This window comes from Hemicordylus capensis, chromosome 1 (assembly GCF_027244095.1).
Source record: "Hemicordylus capensis ecotype Gifberg chromosome 1, rHemCap1.1.pri, whole genome shotgun sequence".
Classification (NCBI taxonomy): domain Eukaryota; kingdom Metazoa; phylum Chordata; class Lepidosauria; order Squamata; family Cordylidae; genus Hemicordylus; species Hemicordylus capensis.
This window is the reverse complement of record NC_069657.1, coordinates 199613547-199632590: the sequence shown is the minus strand read 5'-3', so window position 1 is coordinate 199632590 and position 19044 is coordinate 199613547. Positions and strand designations below refer to the sequence as shown.

Sequence of the window (19044 nt, the reverse complement as noted above, 5' to 3'; positions counted from 1 at the left end):
GAATTTTGCTTGTTGCATCAAGTTCTTAACAAAGTTGTTTTAATATGACCTTGTTAGAGATTTTGGGTGTCATGGTCCACATAATTGTCTAATACTTTTCAAAATTCATCCATTGATTCAATGACAGCTATTAAGTTTGGTTTGCATTGCACGAGGACATACATATATTTGTCCAGAAACCACTGTTAATCAACCAATTATTTTTCCCTGAATTGGTTTTGTGTGTTTAAGCTTTTTATTTTTGCCAATCATTTTGGAATTCTTCATGAAAAGGTTTAAATACATAAAATGAGGAAACTCTTTTATGACCTCAGCCTTAATGTTCTGGGAAAGAGACCAACCGAGAAGAATAAACAATTGCTCTCTGTTCACTCCCCACACTGTTTACAATGGTATAAATCTCACGTCTTCCTCCCTTTTCCTAAACTATTTATTTAGGCTCCATACTCCTAAATCAAAGAGGAGTATGATTTTGCTGCTATGGAATGAACTCTACTTCCCTCACCCTTCAGTCCGGAAATGACACACACACAGCCTTTGAGCGGAGATCCACAGAACAGCAACAGTATTCCAAATGGGGGTTCTCCTTTGCCTTATTCAGACAGACATTAAGGTAGTTTACACGAACACATGTGATGACAGGTGGGGAGGAGGCTCCTACCTGGCTCCTTGCACACGATCACCCTTCCCTGACAGCTCTGCCTCTTACCGCAGCACATGAGCAGCACCATGGCAAGCAGCAGAACCAGGAGCTGGAGGAGGAAGTCCTCTGGCATCCCACAATGCACCATGCCAGAAGCACAGTGCATTGGGAGATTCCCCCACTGCCAAGCGCTCTTGCCGCCCACCTTTGTGCAGCCCAAGCATTAACACGACTGGGGAGTGGGGTGAAAAGGCATGCTCATGCTCTTCTATTCACTGGGGTAGCGCAGGTAAAAAAAGTCGGGCTACCCCAGTGAAGAGCCCCAGGGTCAGAACTGATCCTGGCACTCCACACAAGCAGCCCTACCCGGGTAGGGCTGGGCAACTCCTGTGACTGAGCTCATTATGTTGGATGTGCTACAAGTCTCTGTACACCTGTACATGTTTTTGTGTGAATGATAGTACATGTGTTCACTTTAAAAGTGAACCTGGGAACAGGCCTCCTCAAATGCAGGGTACAGATAGAAACTGCAAGGTACTGCACATGAGTTGAACATGTTGGTTGACATACTGCACAACTTTACATTCACCTTGTAACACGGGGTTTGCATTGGTGCACAAGAACACGATGTGCACAAGTGTTAAAATATTGCAAGCCAAGTTGTGCAATGACATTATCATTATTTCCAGTGGCTGAATCGTTGTGCAACTCCAGTTGTATATTTGTTGCACTGGCACTAATTGCACTCTTGTGAAACGGTGCAAATGTAACATTGCAAGGTGAATATAAAGTTGTGCAGTATGTCAGCCAATGTGTGGATAGGAATCTTGCATTTATCCGAATGGTGCTCTTGAGACAACAAGGATTGTTCTCTGTGCATATAATGAATGCACTTATTGATTGATTGATTTGATTTGATTTGATTTCTATACCGCCCTTCCAAAAATGGCTCAGGGCGGTTTACACAGAGAAACAACAAATAAATCAGATGGCTCCCTGTCCCCAATTGACTCACAATTTAAAAAAAAAAAAAACAACAACTTAGGGCAGATACCAACAACAGCCACTGGAGGATTGCTGTGCTGGGGATGGAGAGGGCCAGTTGCTCTCCCCCTGCTTACTAAAGAGAATCACCACGTTAAAAGGTGCCTCTTTGCCTGGTTAGCAGGGGTGTTATAAAGAAGCAGAGCCTGTGAAGTGCTGTGAATAGGGATGTGCGAAACGTTTAGGGTACAGAACCATCTGTACCCGAATCAGGCCGTTGCGGGCAATTTGTGCACAAAACAAATTGCCCGATTGCTAGTTCCGAAAGTTTTGAAGATGAAACAAATTGCCTGAATGTTAGCTCCGAAGGTTTTGTTGTTTGGACCTCCATTTTGTGGCGATCTCACTCTGTAGTCTCCATTTTGTGTTTGACGTCGATTTGAATTTCCCGCCCTTCCAGCCTTCAGATTGGTAAGCAAAAGTATGGTCTGGTCTGCTGGCAATTGTCTCCTTGTTCCTGATTGGCTCTTTTGGCTCTGCAAGTGATAAATGAGCCCGCATTGGCCAGGGGAAGGTCAAAGAAGGGGCAAGGGTGGGGGCCAGTTTACGGAGGGATTTTCAAGGGGATTTAAAGAGGCAGCAGCCCACCATTCTTCCTTTCTGCCTTGTGGGAGGAGAGTGAGGGAGGGATCTTTGCTTTTTGCTTTGCTCTGCCTTGTTGCCTATTGTTCTGCCTTGCCAGACTGCCTGGCTTGCCCAGTGCCACCCAGCCTGCTAGTGTCTGTGCCATCCTGTGGTGGATTCTCTCCTGTATTAATTGCTTTTTGTAGAGAAACAGGGAATTCTAGAGGGGGAAAAAGAGAATTCCATCTGATTCTTTTTTTCACCCCTTCCTGCTGCTGAGAGAATCACTACCTGCCACCTGTGCCAGCCACCAGACCCGGAGCACCTGCAGCCACTGGCCACCTGGCCAGCCAGCCACCCCCCCCGCCCCAGATTAACACATGCGCGCACACACACACACACGCACACACACACACTCCCACACATGTCTCTGGAATTGTGTATTCTGGAGGGAGGTTTTGGGTTGCAACTGAATTTTATTTAGAAGTTTAAATAGGGGTTTAAATAGGGGTTCTGTCTGTGGGAAGGATCCCTGTTAGCTAGTACTAGTAGGTGGGTTAGAAGGGTAGCATAGTCTTGTGGTTTTTTTAAAAAAAATCAATGTTTGTTATTGAAAATGAATCCACTGTCATTTGCTACCAGAGAATCTACACTCAGAATACCTCAGAAACAACAAAAACCAGTACCCCAAGGGCTTGTGGGTATGGGGGTAGTTGGCACCTTATGTGCACTACACCACCACTTGCTTTGCGCCACCCCTGTGAACCCCAAGTGGAGTTATGGGGCTGCTGAAACCCCATTATTCCCTATGTGGGGGGAGCTTAAAGACGCACAAACTTCAAGAATTCTTTTAAAATCACCCCTTTGCCCAATTCTTTTGAAATATGGATGGTAGCAGGTACCCATTGGGTCACTACCACCTGACCCACTCTTCTGCCCCCAAAACCCCCTTTATGCCCCCTAATCTGCCCCAAAGACATGCCAACTTCAAAAATTCTTTAAAAATCAGCCCTTTGCCCAATTCCTTTGAAATCTGGGTGATAGCTTCTTTGCATGCATTGGGGCACTACCACCCACCACAACCCACCCTGGGCCACCCTGGTGCCACCCCCATGGGGCGTTATAACTAAGGCTGCTGAAATCCCCATTATTCCCTATGGGAAAAAGCTTAAAGACATGCCAACTTCAAAAATTCTTTAAAAATCACCTCTTTGCCCAATTTCTTTGAAATTTGGGTGGTGGCTTCCACTCATTGGGCACTACCACCCACCCACACTCTTTTGGCCCAGTGACCCTTTTTTAATCTGAATCTATTTGGATTCAGAAAATTCAGGTACAAATCAAATAAGGAGTGATTCAGAGGGGTCAGGTTTGGTTCCAAAACAAATCAGGGGTGTTTTGATTGGGGTACAAATCAAAATGAAAAAATCAATTCGTGCACACCCCTAGCTGTGAATGTACTTACAAGCGTACACATTTAGGCACATTGCAGATTGTATTAACACATCAGAAGGTGGAGCCTGTCCCCTCCCACTAGATATGCTTCAATTGTTAACATGGAGAAGGAGCCCTGTTATCAGAACAGTACAAAGCCTATGACACTTTCTGTTCTATTTTCCAACTCCCTTCCTAAAGATCCCTAATACTGATTATGTCTTTTCCATTGCTGCAGTATACTAAGGTAACGTTTTCCTTGGGCTTTCTAGTGTGATCCAGTCACTTTCCTGACTGTTTGCAGCCAACACAGACCTCAGGAGTGTATAAAATGAATTTAAGGATGCTCTCTTTCTAATCTACAGTTCTTTTCTTTCTTCAGCCATACTTCTGCATTTGGGATTGATTCATGAACCTATGGTATTTTATACCAAGACTGCAATCAACATCCCACAGCCAGATCATTTGCCATTTCCATCACATGTTGGAGCTCACAGGTAGTCTTTTTGTCACACACTAATCATACACCTTACACATGAGAAGCTTATCGTATAAATTCACCCTTCAAGTCCGACTTAAAGAGCACTCCATCTGCACAGGGCCCACTGGAATGAAAAAGATCTGTGGACAGTTTTAAGACCCAGACTCTCAATACTGTAAATATTTTAAATTGTTTCCCTTCACAATTAATCTACAGGGTAATTGGGTGCCTTTTTTCTTCTTCTTTTAGTACATCCTTTATTAACTCTACTTTGTGAAAGCTTAATTGCTACTACGGTAGTACAGCATAGCAGTCCTTTACATAAATACATGATTATTATGTACGGTCACTTATCTATGAACAGGCTGTGCTACTACTTTCCTTAATTAAAGATACAAAGAGCTCCTTCATCTTTGCATATTCCCTTGCTAGGACATTGATACTCATTATTTCCTAAGTCCAAACACTGAAACTGTGTCAAGAATGCATCCATCACTACACTATTTATAGTCAGCGGAATTTTCAACTGCATCAGCAGATTCGGTAATCTGCAATTTCTGTATGTCTGACGTGTGTTTTTATTATTGGTGAAGATCACTTTCAAATACCAAGATCATGAGGATGATTCCTCGGTTAGTCTCCTCAGCAGTGGAACCTAATGACAGTAATTAACAGCTTGTGATTAGCAGCCACTCCAGATAATGTTTGAATGTTAATTTGCTCAACTAATATGCAACACTTCTGGGTAATGAGATCTGTGCTATAGGTTCATAGGGAAAGCACTTTACTTCCAGCATTTAATCATACAAATGATTCTTGTTTAATCACTTAACCAGTAAACGTCAATATCTAAATAAGTGGCATTTGTTTTTCTGTCATTACTCTGCAGACTGTAACAAGGACTCAGAGGCTGCAACCCACAAAGAAGGCTGGATCACTCTAGCAGGGCTGATGCACACCACCACTCTGCTTGTGGTCAACTGCTCTTCTTTCCAGCCCCAATCTATGCTTTTGTGATTGCAGAGAAGGCCACCACTTAGTCACAGAGTGCATTCTTTGCATACATAAAGCCTTCAGTCAAACTCAGGCATCCCCCATCTGAAAAGGAAGAGGAAGAAAAGGCTCTAGCTGAGATCTTGGAGAACTGTTTCCAGTAAGAGCAGATAGTCTTAGGCTAGATGGGCACTGGCTTGATGAAGTCAATGCAGCAAGCCATGCAAACTATTTTATTTTGCTTTAATGGATATCAAGGTAAGTCAGCAGAGTCAAAACCTGTATAAGATCCTTAGGAAAGTCAATTGTCTTCCCAAGGTTGTTAGTCTCCTCTGATCTTTCCCTGACATCATGCCTACATTTGTTTCTTCATTATACTCTGCTCTTTCCCTGAAGAGCTGACAGTGACTTATATTTTTACTTACTTACTTACTTACTTACTTACTTACTTACTTATATTTTTATACCACCTGATATATACATCTCTAAGCAGTGTACAAAATTTAAAACAATATTTAAAAATCAGCACAGATTAAAATCCATGAAACAATTAATTGTAGCATAAAACAGAAATAAAAACAGTAGCATACAACAATTATTAAAAGAAATTATTAAAATTAATTCTAATTAAAAGCCTGTAAGAACAGGTAAGTTCTGAAAACAGAAAAGGAGATGCTCTTATTTCAGCAGGGAGCATATTCCAAAGCCCTGGGGCAGCCACAGAGAAAGCCCAGTCCTGGGTCATCACCAAAGGAGCTGGTGGCAACCATAACCAGATCTCTCCAGAAGATTGTAACAGATGGCAGGGTTCATGACAAAGGTGGTGCTCTCTTAAATAACCTGGACCCAAGCTATTAAAGGCTTTATAGGTAAGAACCAGCACTCTGTATTTCACCTGGAAACATATCGGCACCCAGTGCAGTTCCCTCAAAACTGGTGTTATGTGGTCACTTCGAGTTGTCTCAGAGACCAATCTGGCTTCCGCATTCTGTACCAATTGTAGTTTCCAGACTACATATAAAGGTAGCCCCACAGAGAGTGCATTACAGTAATCAAGCCTGGAGGTACCAGCATATGTACCACTATTTTAAGGTCATTCACCTCCAGAAATGGACATAGCTGTCGTATCAGCTGAAAAAAGTGCTCCTGGCCACTACCTCAACTAGGGAGACTTTTGGGTCCAGGAGCACTCCCAAGCTACATACCTGATCTTTCAGGGGGAGTGTAACCCCATCCAGAACAGGCAGATCTAAACCATCTCTTGGGTCCTGATCCCCCGCCCCAGTCAATACCTCCATTTTATTTGGATTCAACTTCAGTTTGTTATACCCCATCCAGCCCAATACCACCTCCAAGCAGGCATTTAGAGAAGATATGCCATTTCTTGATGAGGTTGACATGGATAAATAGATCTAATGTCATCAGCATATTGATAACATCCAGCACCAAACCTCCTGATAATCTCTCCTAGCAGTTTCATGTATATGTTTAAAAGCATTGGAGATAGTATGGAGCCTTGTGGAACTCCACATTTCAGTTCTCGCCTTGCAGAACAACAGTTTCCAAGTGACACCATCTGGAATCTACCAAAGAGGTAGGAATGGAACCACTGTAAGACAGTGCCACCCAATCCCACCTCCCTCAGGCGGTCCAGACCATGGTTGATGGTATCAAAAGCCACAAAGAAATCTAAAAGGATCAGCAGTTACACTCCCTCTATCGATAGCCAGTTGGAGATCATCCATCAGGCCAACCATGGCAGTCTCAGCCCCATAGCCCACATGGAAGCCAGTTTGAAATGAGTCTAGATAATCTGCATCATCCAAAACTGCCTGGAGCTGAGAGGCCACCACCAGCTCAATCACCTTGCCCAACCATGGAAGATTGGAAACAGGTCTGTAATTAGTTAACTCTGAGGGATCCAATGCGGGTTTCTTCAAAAGTGGTCTAATAATAAAAGTAGTCTAATATATTCACAGGACTGCCTGTGAATATATGCTTCACAGGCAGGCTAGCATCCAGGTAGCTTAGTGTAGAACTACATGTTACTCTCAACATAGGATTGCCATGGAAAATTGAATACCTTTGCTGTTTTCTCCTGCTTCTCCTCTGACCTTACCTACCCATGTTGTGACATTATTGTTTGTTATTATTTAGTTATATAGTGCCCTCCATGTACATTGTGCTTTTCAAGGAATGAGCACACAGGGACTTTCAATCCAGATAGTGACACAAGGGAGACTATCATCTACCTCCAGCCCTAGATACAGGTGAGCAGCCATTCTGCATCGTTCTACATTCCTGTTTTGGAAAGTAATCTGCAAGATCAACACATCAAGCAAGCTTTTCTCCAGCAAGCAAGTCCTGCCAATTTGGATGGACTTGTGTCTTTTATTAAAAACAGTCGCCCAGTAAAGAAGGTGAGCTTTTTTTCCCCAAGTCAGCATTTTCACAAGCAGCTAAAATAAAGTGGGCTAGATTCTAATCTAATTGCAAATGTATTGGTTTTTTAAAATGTTCCTTGTCAATAGATTCCTTCATTCACATGGCATACTGATTGCTCGTGGTGCAGACAAAAGAGAAGTCAAGCACTGATGCTATGACAAGGCATTGTTTACAAGCCTCAACATGTTGAGGAGAGGAGAACCAGAGTTTATTTATAGGACCAGAAAGTGAGGGGATTGGTTCAGTCAGAAAGGGGCTGATATTTGAACACCAGCTACATGTGCAGGAAGCAAATTGCATTCACTAAAAACACACAAAACCCCCACCACTTCGAGCACCTTAGTTTTAAGGTTGCTATGCATACCCTTAAGCCAAACACCAACAGGAAGGGGAATACTATTAAGGTTTTCACAGTCACTGCACATAACCTTGCCAACAAATTCCTCCCCTCCTTTTGGCTCCCCCATATTCTCTGCTACAAATCAGGGGATCTCTCAACCACATCACAGAACTCATGAAACATTCATCTGCATCCATGGAACCATAACTCAGCTGGATAGAAATCCAGTCCTTTGACAAGGGGAAGTAGAGCTCAGCAGCGCTTCCAGGAGATTGTTGCCTGAGTTGTGTGATGGTTAAGAGATGTGTTGGGTTGCAGCCGAGAACTGGTGAGAGAAAGGAGTCAATGGCTAAGTGTTGTGAAGTACCTGTGGGAAACATAACTGTTCTTGTTAGGAATACTTCCTGTTAGAAGGTGTCAAAATGTCTACGCAAAACCAAAGACATTTTGAACTAGTTTCAGGATCCAACCAAGAGGCTGATAGGACAGTAAACATTGCTGGGTGTAAGCCAAGCTCAGTGCTATATTGGCCAGGAGCCAGATGAGAAAACGTTAATCAAAATTGAAGAACAGCCTGTAACTGAGATTAGAAAGCACCATGGGTTGAGAGCCAGGATATCACAGACAAGGGAGGAGAGTACAAGGACAGAGTCAGGACAAGAGGCTGGAGCAGGAATAATAATTTTAAACACACACCGGCATGCTGAGAAGAAACAACTTTCTGTTGCATCAGGAAGTCAAATGGATATCATATTGTTTAGCTATTCTTCTATGGTATATTGTGTAAAGTGGGTGACAAAGCCATTTTATAGGTGAATGTATAAAGTGGTTCGTGGTGATTTATTCTGGACTCTTAGTGTCTCTGCAGCAGATATAGGAAGGAAGGGAAGGAAGGAAGGAAGACTTCTTTCTGGGTGACTGTCTCTAGTTTCTAGACATCTGGAGCTAGAACTCTTCATCAATGTGTGAGTGATAGGCCCAAACACTCACACAGACGTCTGCTGTAAAACTAAATCAGTTTCTTCCTGTTCACCCACATCACATGGAACCTGAGGTAAAACCACCTCAGGTTGGCTCTGCATGACATGCATATTATTGGAACCATGGTTGTAGGACTCAGCCACTGTTCTGATTCCTCCCTCCAACCTCTGGATGAACCCTTGGTTTGAAATAAGGTACACATACCAAACCGAGGGTCCAGAGGCTGCATCGTCTGGTTGGGGCAACTCACCCAAACTGGAGAGAGAAAGCTCCTCCCACTGCTTAAACTCAATTGGCTGGTGTGGCTTTCCATCCTGGATTGGAGGAAGCCCATACAGCCAGTTCTGCCCCCTTTGCAGTCTTCCAGACTGTAGATAGTTATCGTCTGGGAGCACGCTGGGGTTCAATTCAGTTGAACCTGCATTTTTAAAAAAACATTTATATCCCGTTCTTCCTACAAGGAGCCCAGAGCAGTGTACTACATACTTGAGTTTCTCTTTCACAACAACCCTGTGAAGTAGGTTAGGCTGAGAAAGAAGTGACTGCCCCAGAGTCACCCAGCAAATATCATGGCTGAATGGGGATTTGAACTCGGGTCTCCCCGGTCCTAGTCCAGCACTCTAACCACTAAGGCACCCTTAGTCTTCTTGTCCTGAGGCTTTCTAGACTTACTTCTTAAAAAGGCAAGAGACAGTTTATCACTAGTGGGTCTTCTGGGCCATTGCATACTGATGTAAAACTGATCATATGTGTTCTTCCACAGGTATAACTCTGTGCTAAACTAATTGTATGTCAGAATCTGTCCCTACTCTTCTCCCGACTTTTTCCTGCAAAATCACTTTCAGTTCCATATTCTGACATATTTTTACATGTATTTTGCTAGTGAGATTTTTCCAAGGATTAAAAACATTGTGAGAATCCACCCAGTTGAAAATAACATCTCCTAACTGAAGCTAGATTTTCAGAATTCCAGTTAAAGCTTCCTTTGCAAAGTTCCAAGAACATCCAAAGTATTATTTTAATTCAACTGAAAGGTTAAAAAAAAAATCCATAAACTTACCAAGGCATCCTTTCAACGTCTTCCTTCCCATAAATATTGAATACTGGGTGTTTGGGATCATTTCAAAATATGCATTTTGTGTGGTTTATAACGTTGCCTAAGCTTTGCCTCAGTCTCTCTCTGTTTATTTTTTCTAAAGCAGCACCCACTTATAAAAACCTAGATAAATCAAAGTATGCATGCTTTTTACTAACCTCTTTCATAATCTTTTCAAATGCAGTGAAGTACTTACATTGCTTTGAGAGGGCAGTGCCGTTTTCACTGGATATTTCCACTGCTCGTTTATAATCTTTCTATCTAGTGGGCTGGTAGCAACAGCACTCCAACAGTACCATGAGATTCACTAGTGATGTTCTGTAAAATGCCAGCCAAAATCTATCTGCAAGAACATCTGCTCAGCAGTGCAAAACCGATGTAATTACCAACCATCATCTTTTATTGTCCTGCTGGGGCAACTGCACCAATGCATGACTTTTTGCCCTGAACTAACAAGGTCCAGGAACTTGCTGTTATGTACAAAACCTGCCAGAGAAAACCAACACTGGTCCCACACAGATTATAATGAGAGAGGCTCTCAGCTACAAAAGGTAACATATACCCAAGTGGCACGGGCCTTGGCAAGTGTGTCTGCATTTCCCTGTTTCTTCCTGGAAGGTTTTACTCACCCTTTCTTTCTTTCTTTCTTTCTTCACCACCTAACACCTATATCAGGCAGCAGTGATATAGGAAGATGCTGATTGCGTAACAGAACATGAATGGCACAGTAATGTCAGCTTTCACACAAGGATTTAGTGAGGCTATTCATATGAGTATGCAAAACCAGTCTAAAGGAGCCCAGCCCGGTTTGGCACACTGATGTGAACCGCTGGGATTGCACCCGATCCCAGTGGCTACGTGGCAGCAAACCTGCCAAAGCAAGTTAACCCTCTAAAATGAGGTTAAGGGAGTGAGCACGCCCTTAACTGCATTTTTTAAATTGTGTGTCTCAGCCACGGCTGCTTGCAGCCTTGGCTGGCACACTCGGGGGGGGTTCCCTGTGCATTATTGGGGCTCTGGGGGTGCACCTCTTACGTGGTGCATTATTGGGGCTCTGGGGGGCAGGGTGACATGTCCTGGCACCCAGACCCAGGGAGCTGCAGCGGGATCTGCCTGCCCAGGGACTGACAACCGAGCGTCGACAGATCGTCTTAACCCTCCTTCTCTTTGACAGACAGTCTGCAAAGTTTTCTCACTGATCGTGAGATGAGCTCTAGCATGTGTGAGCTTTTGCCAAGTAAGAAAATGGAACCGACTACTGCAGGATCCGGTATCCCAGCATGCCTCAGTAAAAAGTAGGCTTTTTGTCCTTCCTTCCTTCCTTCCTTTCTTGTAGGCCGCCCCAAATGTCTGCCTCTTGGCAGTTAACAGCAACATAAAACAAAACGAAAATGAAAATCTTAAGACAATTTAAAACCATAATTAAAGTTGTCAGAGATAGAGAGGCTCTTATTTCAGTAGGAAGTGCATTCCAGAGCCGCGGGGCAGCAACAGAGAAGGCCTCTCCCTATTCAGCCACCAGACAAGCTGGATGATCTCAATGGGCAATGGGGCTCATGGCGAAGATGTTCTCTTAAATACCCAGGGCCTCAGCTGTTTAGGGCTTTATAGATTATAACCAGCACCTTGTATTTTGCCTGGAAATGTATTGATAGCCAGTGTAGTTCTTTTAGTATAGGAGTAATATGGTTTCTCCGAGAAGACCCAGAGACCAACCTGGCTGCCACATTATGTACCAACTGCAGTCTCCAGATTAGATACAAAGGCAGCCCCACATAGAGCACATTGCTGTAGTCAAGTCCAAAGGTTACCAACATATATACCACTGCTTGATTATCTTAAGATATAGACATAGCTGGCATATCAGCCGAAGCTGATAGAAGGCACTTCTGGCCACTGCCTCAAACTGGGACACTAGGGAGAGGTTTCGATCCAGAAGCACCCCCAGACTGCATACCTGTTCCTTCAGAGGAAGTGTGACCCCATCCAGAACCAGCTGATCAATATTGTCTCCTGACCCCACACAATAAGTATCTCCATCTTATTTGGATTCCGTCTCAGTTTGTGATCCCTCATCTAGCCCATCACTGCCTCCAGGCAGACATTTACAGAGGTTATGCCTTCTTCTGATAACACTGACATGGAGAAATAGACTTGGGTGTCTATCCCAGTTACTTGCCACTAGCCACGAGAGGGATGGTTTGGTTCTCATGAGCGTGCCCCCTGGGCCTTGTCCTTTAAGAAAACCAAGTTTCTCATTAGGGGCATAGGAGACTCCCAGCGGCCAGGGCACAATGTTGTTTTGGGAGCTCCCCATACAACCAGCACTGAAGCCACACACCCTACCTTCCAGCCCTGCCGCCACGCTTTCCCCTCTATTTACCTGTGGCACTGGCAGGTGGGTGGGTTTCTCAGCACTCTGGCCTGAGAAGCTGGCGCATGGGCCTCCCCATTCCCTGGCCAGTGCACCAGCTTCTTTTGCACCTGCATGTGGGCCTCCCCATTGAGTAGGGAGAGTGTCGCATGCCATGCCATTGCACACCATGATGTCACGGCACGTGACGCTCTCCCTACTCAGTGGGGAGGCCCGTGCACAGGTGCAAGAGAAGCCAGCATGCCAGCCAGGGAAAGGGGAGGCCTATGAACCGGCCAGAGGATGGGAGGCCTGCGCACAAGCTGGGAAGGGGGGGAGAGGCCAGGGAGGGTGAGAAGCCCACCTGCCACTGCCATCACCACCACAACCAACAACAAGGGTAAATGGGAAATGGCAGTGAGGTGGTGGCATGGAGGGCAGGGGGGCAGGGCCCTTAGGGGGCCCCTTGACCCTCTGGGCCCAGGGACATTTGCACCCCCTCGTCCAATAGATGCTACACCCATGTTTCTGAGACTTGAAGCTGAGTTACCTTGTTCCAGAGACTCCAGCCTTGCCTCCATCCACAGAGAGGAGGCACTTTATGAAGCACTTTATGAAGCTTAATTTGATACTGCATGTAGAGCAGTGTGTGTGTCACGGAGACTTGGGCAAACTGAATTGCAGTGCCAGTGGACCCATTGGTATTAGTTATATGGGATTTATGACCGCAAGATGTAGTGTTAGCCATTAGCTTCCACATGGCAGGACTGGAAAAGATCTCAGCCTAAGATCCCAAGAGCCACTGCCAGTCAGCATAGACACACAATGAGAAGGGGGTCTCTGTTGCTCTCTGTCTCTATTCCTGATCAGGCTTTCAAAAGGTCCAACTACAAATGGTGAGATAATTGAAGATGATACGTCTATATTTAATCATATGTACTAAGCTACCATAAAGGTGGCAGAACCAGAACTTGTTAAATTGTGAATAATCCTGCACGCAGTCAGGTACTTCTGCAATAGTGAGTGCCAAATATTGGTGCTTTTTATACATGATGGAAATTCACTTGGGATTTGAGACTTAAAAGTTGTGCACATTGAGCTGCCGCTGTGCTGTGATACTGTGAATGGATCCATGCACATAATATATAGGCTAATACTGATAAAAGGCTTTATAAACACGGCTTAAAGGAGTTTCACAGAACAACCTATTCAACAGACGATGAAACAGGAAGTTGGATGTAAATCACTTCACAGATACACGTAACTATGTTAGTGTGCAATAATCCAGTAATTTAGTCCAGTAATTATGGCCCAAATTGTAGCCCGGGGCTAATTCTAATGAAGCGAAATCAATGTACACATATCTAAAACAGGGCTGGGGTAGTTACAGCAACAGTTTATACAAGGTGCATAGGCTGGCCTCTCTTGAAATGCCATTATCCTACCTTAATGCAAATAGTGGTATTTGGAAGTATAGAGCCCATGTAGACGTTCCTCTTTATATATTCCAGTGCACTATTCTATGAGGTCATTCACACAAGCAAAAACTGTGTTCTACCCAGGTTTGGGAGCTCTGTGTGTACCCAATTTTTGGTTGTGTGGGTGCAAACAACTAGGTAGGAGGAGAGAGACGCGATTGTGTGGAAGCAAGGTAGAAGGAAAACCAGGGTTGCTTCTCCTCCTATCTTGCTTCCACACAATCACTTCTCCCTCCTCCTTCCTAGTTGTTTTCACCCACACAACCAAAAATAGGGATGACACACAACTTCCAAATCTGGGTAGAATACAGTTTTCGCTTGTGTGAATGACCTCACTGTCTCTGTAGGAGTCATACTTTGCTATTTGAATTTATCTGTGTACTGGCTAGCACCCTCGCTGCCGCGTTTTGCACTAGCTGCAGTTTCTGGATATTCTTCAAGGGCAGCCCCATGTAGAGCACATTACAGTAATCCAGCCGCGACGTGACTAAGGCATGGGTAACCATGGCCACACATAATGTGTGAATTACTATATCTGCATACAGATCTATACCTGTTTACACTGTATACAGAGACTGCATGAGTGTTGAACATAATGTGTGACAAGGGCTATGGTGTCCAACAAATTTCTCTGGGGAGGTCATACCAAAGGTTGAGTGTCATGGCTAAGAAGGCAGTGGCTACTAGTCTGGTGGCTAGAGGGCCCCTCCAGCCTCAGAGAGGCAAGATGCCACTAAATGGCAGGGGAGCAATGGCAAGAGAGGGGGCAAGCCCTCACCCCCTGCCTGTGAGCTTCTTGAAGACAGAGCTACTGTGTGAAACAGGATGCTGGACTAGGGCGCTTCCCAGATTACATGCTGTTCAGCAGTAAAACGTGTTGGCTTGGCGAGATCATTTTGAAAACTTAAATAGCTTGAGCAACCCTCCTGCAATGGGAAAACACATCTATTTTTTTACGATGCACATGCAACATTGTAGGATGAAAAAAGAAGGATAAAATCCAAAAGGCGGCATCAGAAATGTGAACGGCACCTTGCTGACAGCGCGGGAACTACAATGCCGAAACCCAGGCAGTACGGAAGCACACCTAATGGATTGAAGTGACACTGTTGTAGCATATAATCAGGAAAGTGCCTAGATGGGCCTTGAGCCTGATCCAGCAGGGCTGTTCTTATATTCTTACGTGTATAGCTCCCAGCACCATCTGCCTCCCCTCTGAAAGCTGGGGTACTTTTTGTTTAACATCCCGCCTGAGCCAGTGTGGTGTAATGATTGGAGTGCTAGTCTAGGACCAGGAAGACTTGAGTTCAAATCCCCATTCAGCCATGAAACTCACTGGGTGACTCTAGGCCAGTCACTTCTCTCTCAGCCTAACCTAGCTCACAGCTCCCTGTTGTGAGAATAATAAACATAACCATGTACAGTGCTCTGGGCTCCTTGGAGGAAGAATGGAATATAAATGTAGTAAATAGATGAAGAAGCTTGCTCACTCCTTTGCGATGTTTTAGTTGGTCCTCATAAATGTATTACATTACTAACACTATAACAAATAATTAAAACTAAATTCTCTTTATCTGACAAGCTCTGTTCTGGGCTGGAGTGCACACTCATTCCTTGATTAAGACAATGCTACTATACACCAAGCTTGTATGCTGGTGTATTTGTGTCTGGCAAATTAGATCTGTTCTGCCAGATTCTGTCTTTTTTGTATTTTATCTGGTATTTTGCTCTGGCGCCCCTATGGGTCACATTGTATTTCCCAGCAGTTGGACAACACATTGTTTCACTGCAGCAGGAAAAGAGGACAACTGGATAGGTAGTTTTCTATTTTATTAATAGATGTGAAGGTCAGAGCATCAAAATGGTAATTTCAATCAGGGCTACTCTTGTGGTTCAACAGACTAATGGAGCTACAGTAGGTTGTAGATCTTAATGCACTCAGGAGACTGCAGTCTAATTGTCAGCATTGCTGTTTGGGTCAGATCTGGTTGAGTCAAATCTCAGAGCACCAAGCCATCAGGGTACTTGTGAAAGGAGGCCGTCCATTTTGAGAGGAGAAAATAAAACACAGTGGGGGCAGGGCGGCGGAGGTGGGGGTGCTGAACAAGCAGAAATGCCTGCATTAAGGGTTAGCACTGTCAAGGCTCTGTTGAAGATGGCTTCTGCTCCTGCTGCTGCTGCTGCTGGGCTCTAATGTAATCTCATCAGACATACTAAATTCATTGCTGATGCTTCTTTGCTGGTGCCACCAAGAACCAGGCAAAAGCAATCACTGCAAAGGGACAGAAGCAGACAAAAGAGATGAGAAAGGAAAGGCTGTAATTTCTTGTCCTCAGCCCAATTCCTTTTCTGTTTTCTAAGTAGTATGCTGTAGATGGCACTAAACCCTATAGAGCTACAGCTAGATAGTCCAGAAGTGGGGGAAATAGGTTGTTTACAGCACAGCAGTTGTCCCACCTTTTTAGACAGGGGCCCACCTTTAACTCCAAGCTGCTACATGGGACCCACTTTTAATTTTTTACGACCTATGTCTGTCCTCCTGCTTGCATCCCCACCCCATGCTTTCGTCTTATTTCTCTTTATCACTGCCATCTTTCCATTTTACATCCTCTTTTAAAGAACTTCATAGAGCCAAGGCAAGAAGAATATGGTAGTTGTGCCCATGTTAGGAGGTCTCCAACAGTTTTGGGTCCCACTGTTGAAGTCCAAAAAGAATAATGGAAAAGGGTTGGCGGAGGGATGAAAGAATACCAAACAAGAGGAGTGCGGCCGATATACAGTCGTCCCTCACCAACCGCGAGGGTTCTGTTCATGGAAACCCTCACAGTTGGTGAATTTGCAGTAGACAAGGCATAGAAAGCAATGGGAAATGGGGTTAGGGGGGTTGTGGTCACAAATAGACTGAATAAAACAGTTTAAAAATTGAAAAACTACCCGCTGACCCCTGAAAATGACCCCTGACCTCTGGAAATGACCCCCCCAAATCACCACAAGATCCAAAAATAACCCCTGACCCCCAGAAATGACCCTTTGACCCCAGAAATGACTCCCCCTAGCCCCCAAAACTATCCCCCCAAAATTAAATCGCCAAACCGCGGATACTGAGGTCATGGTTGGCGAGGGTGGTCACAATTTCCCAGTCATGCATACTCAAATCTGCAATTGGGAAAACCGTGATTGGCGAGAAACGACTGTATACTACAGTCACATTGAGATTAAAGGAACTACTGCAATTTATATGTATTTGTGAGATGCAGCCCAGCATTATGGAAGTTGATGAATAGCAACAAAATAGCCTTGTGAATGTATAGGAACTGTCTGTGCTTTGAATTTTTCTGCTAGTGGCTGTATCTGAATAATAGACTGGAAATAGATGCTTGTTTTTAAGAGAATGTGTCACAATGGAGCATCACTTTCCATGTGATGCACACACATATTTTTTGTCTCACTGTAGCTTCTAGTCAAAATGAGTTTGCAGGATTTGGGAGCAATACAAATCCCTGCAAAATTTGTTTACCGGAGGCAATGGTGGGATGAGTGTATACGCCACGGGCAACGATGCCTCTGTCATGCAGCCTTTAACTCTAAACTGTCCCCAAACAGCTGAAATACTCTAAAGGGATAAAGATATGCAGATATAGATCCAGATTGGCAAGTTTCTACATGAGCATTCCTAGCTGGATGAAGAACCATATGTACAAATGGACGCTGTGCACATGGTCCACTTCTATCGCCCTGCGGCTAGGGCTGTATGCCTATGGAGTGGAGCCCTCTTTTAAAAGCAGGAATTGTGCTCATCAGTGGAGTGGTAGGGCTAGATTTGGTCCCTCTTTCCACCAAGCAGCTGACCAGTGCCATTCCTGTTTTGCATGGGCGTGTGTGTACACAGCTGTATGGAAGGGACAAACTAGGCTTAAGTGGGGGAGTTATGTCATCAGAACTCCTTATCAAAAAGCCGCAGGGGGGTGTTGTATTGGTATTGGGGTGCAGGGAGTAACATTTTGATCACACACCACAGTCCAGATCCAAATCACAACCCAGCTGAGTGCTATTAGCTAGTAAGAGTTTTTCTCCATGGCAAAAAACATCTTCAGGGTTGATCTGGATAAGGAGCTCAGCATTCGGTCGAAAGGTTTAGAGTCCCTCTCTCATTACCATGCTCCCTCTGCTCTAACTTGCATCACCCATGCAACTGGGTTTTGGAAAAGAAAGAAAAAACCTCTGTCCATACACTGTGTTCAACACTCGTACGACGAGTGTGTAGTGTGCAGAGGTACAGAGCTGTACACGGGTATAGTTATTCACATGAACACAGGTACAGCAGTACACTTTCAATCTGCACCATGCATTTGAGGAGCCTGCACCCAGATTTACATTCAACATGAACACAGATATAGTCATTCTCACAAAAACATGTACCTGTGTACAGACATCCATACTCTCGTACAACATAATAGGCTAGTTTACATGACTGAAATCCTGGTAAGAGAGACGTTCACCCGTGTGAACCCTAAAATCAAGGTGGGAGGATAAAATCAAGGTGGGAGGATGGGAGAGTGATCATGTGCAAAGCAGGATCCAGGTAGGGCAGGTTTTTCCTTCACCTTTGGTAAAATGCTGGGGAGATAATTTGCATAGCTCCCATCTCACACATGATTGTTCTCCCATCCTCCTACCTTGATTTTAGAGTGGACATGACTGCCAAACAGGAGTGCACTGATCTGTATGTTGTCCCACCCTTGCTGTTGGCAAGGAGAAACAAATAAGCTGGGTACAGCTTATATTTTAGGGGATTTTTGTTGGCTCAAGGGCAGTTTGCTTGCTGAAGTCTCCTAAAACCTGGCCCTGCTTGCAATTCTGCCTTCCATGCCGGCCACATCAGAGCAACAGTAGTGGAAGATGTAAATAGCCTTAAGAAGTCATGTAAAACAAAGCAGAAGGCCTTGGAGAAGGAGTTGTCAGGATGGAATTAGGAAGCATGGAGGAGGAGCTCTTCCAGGTCACTCAGTATTCAGATCAGGAGTGCTGCTTCAGTGCTTCTGATCCCCACGGCCCAGCTGCTCAGGGCGGCTGTACATGCTCACTTTGGTGATGTCTCAAGGGAAAAACATCCCAGGACTTTTGCAGGAATGTAGCAAGGTGTGTGGGGGTGGGTCGGGGGTGGGGCTAGGACAAAAATTGAAGAAAGGTCC

General features: G+C 44.5%; 1 long non-coding RNA gene across 2 annotated transcripts in view; it reads left to right on the top strand.

The window, feature by feature from the left end:
* LOC128340068 (uncharacterized) overlaps window positions 1-7620 on the top strand; it is a 55304-nt gene extending 47684 nt beyond the window's left edge. Inside the window, exons 2-4 of one of the 2 annotated variants that reach the window (XR_008313441.1) lie at window positions 4068-4182; window positions 5056-5417; window positions 7317-7620. This is a non-coding gene — a long non-coding RNA (uncharacterized LOC128340068). Of the gene's footprint in view, window positions 1-3391; window positions 4183-5055; window positions 5418-7316 lie in introns of those variants that run through there. The other variant, XR_008313440.1, reaches the window with a different exon arrangement.
* Window positions 7621-19044: the final 11424 nt, after the last annotated feature.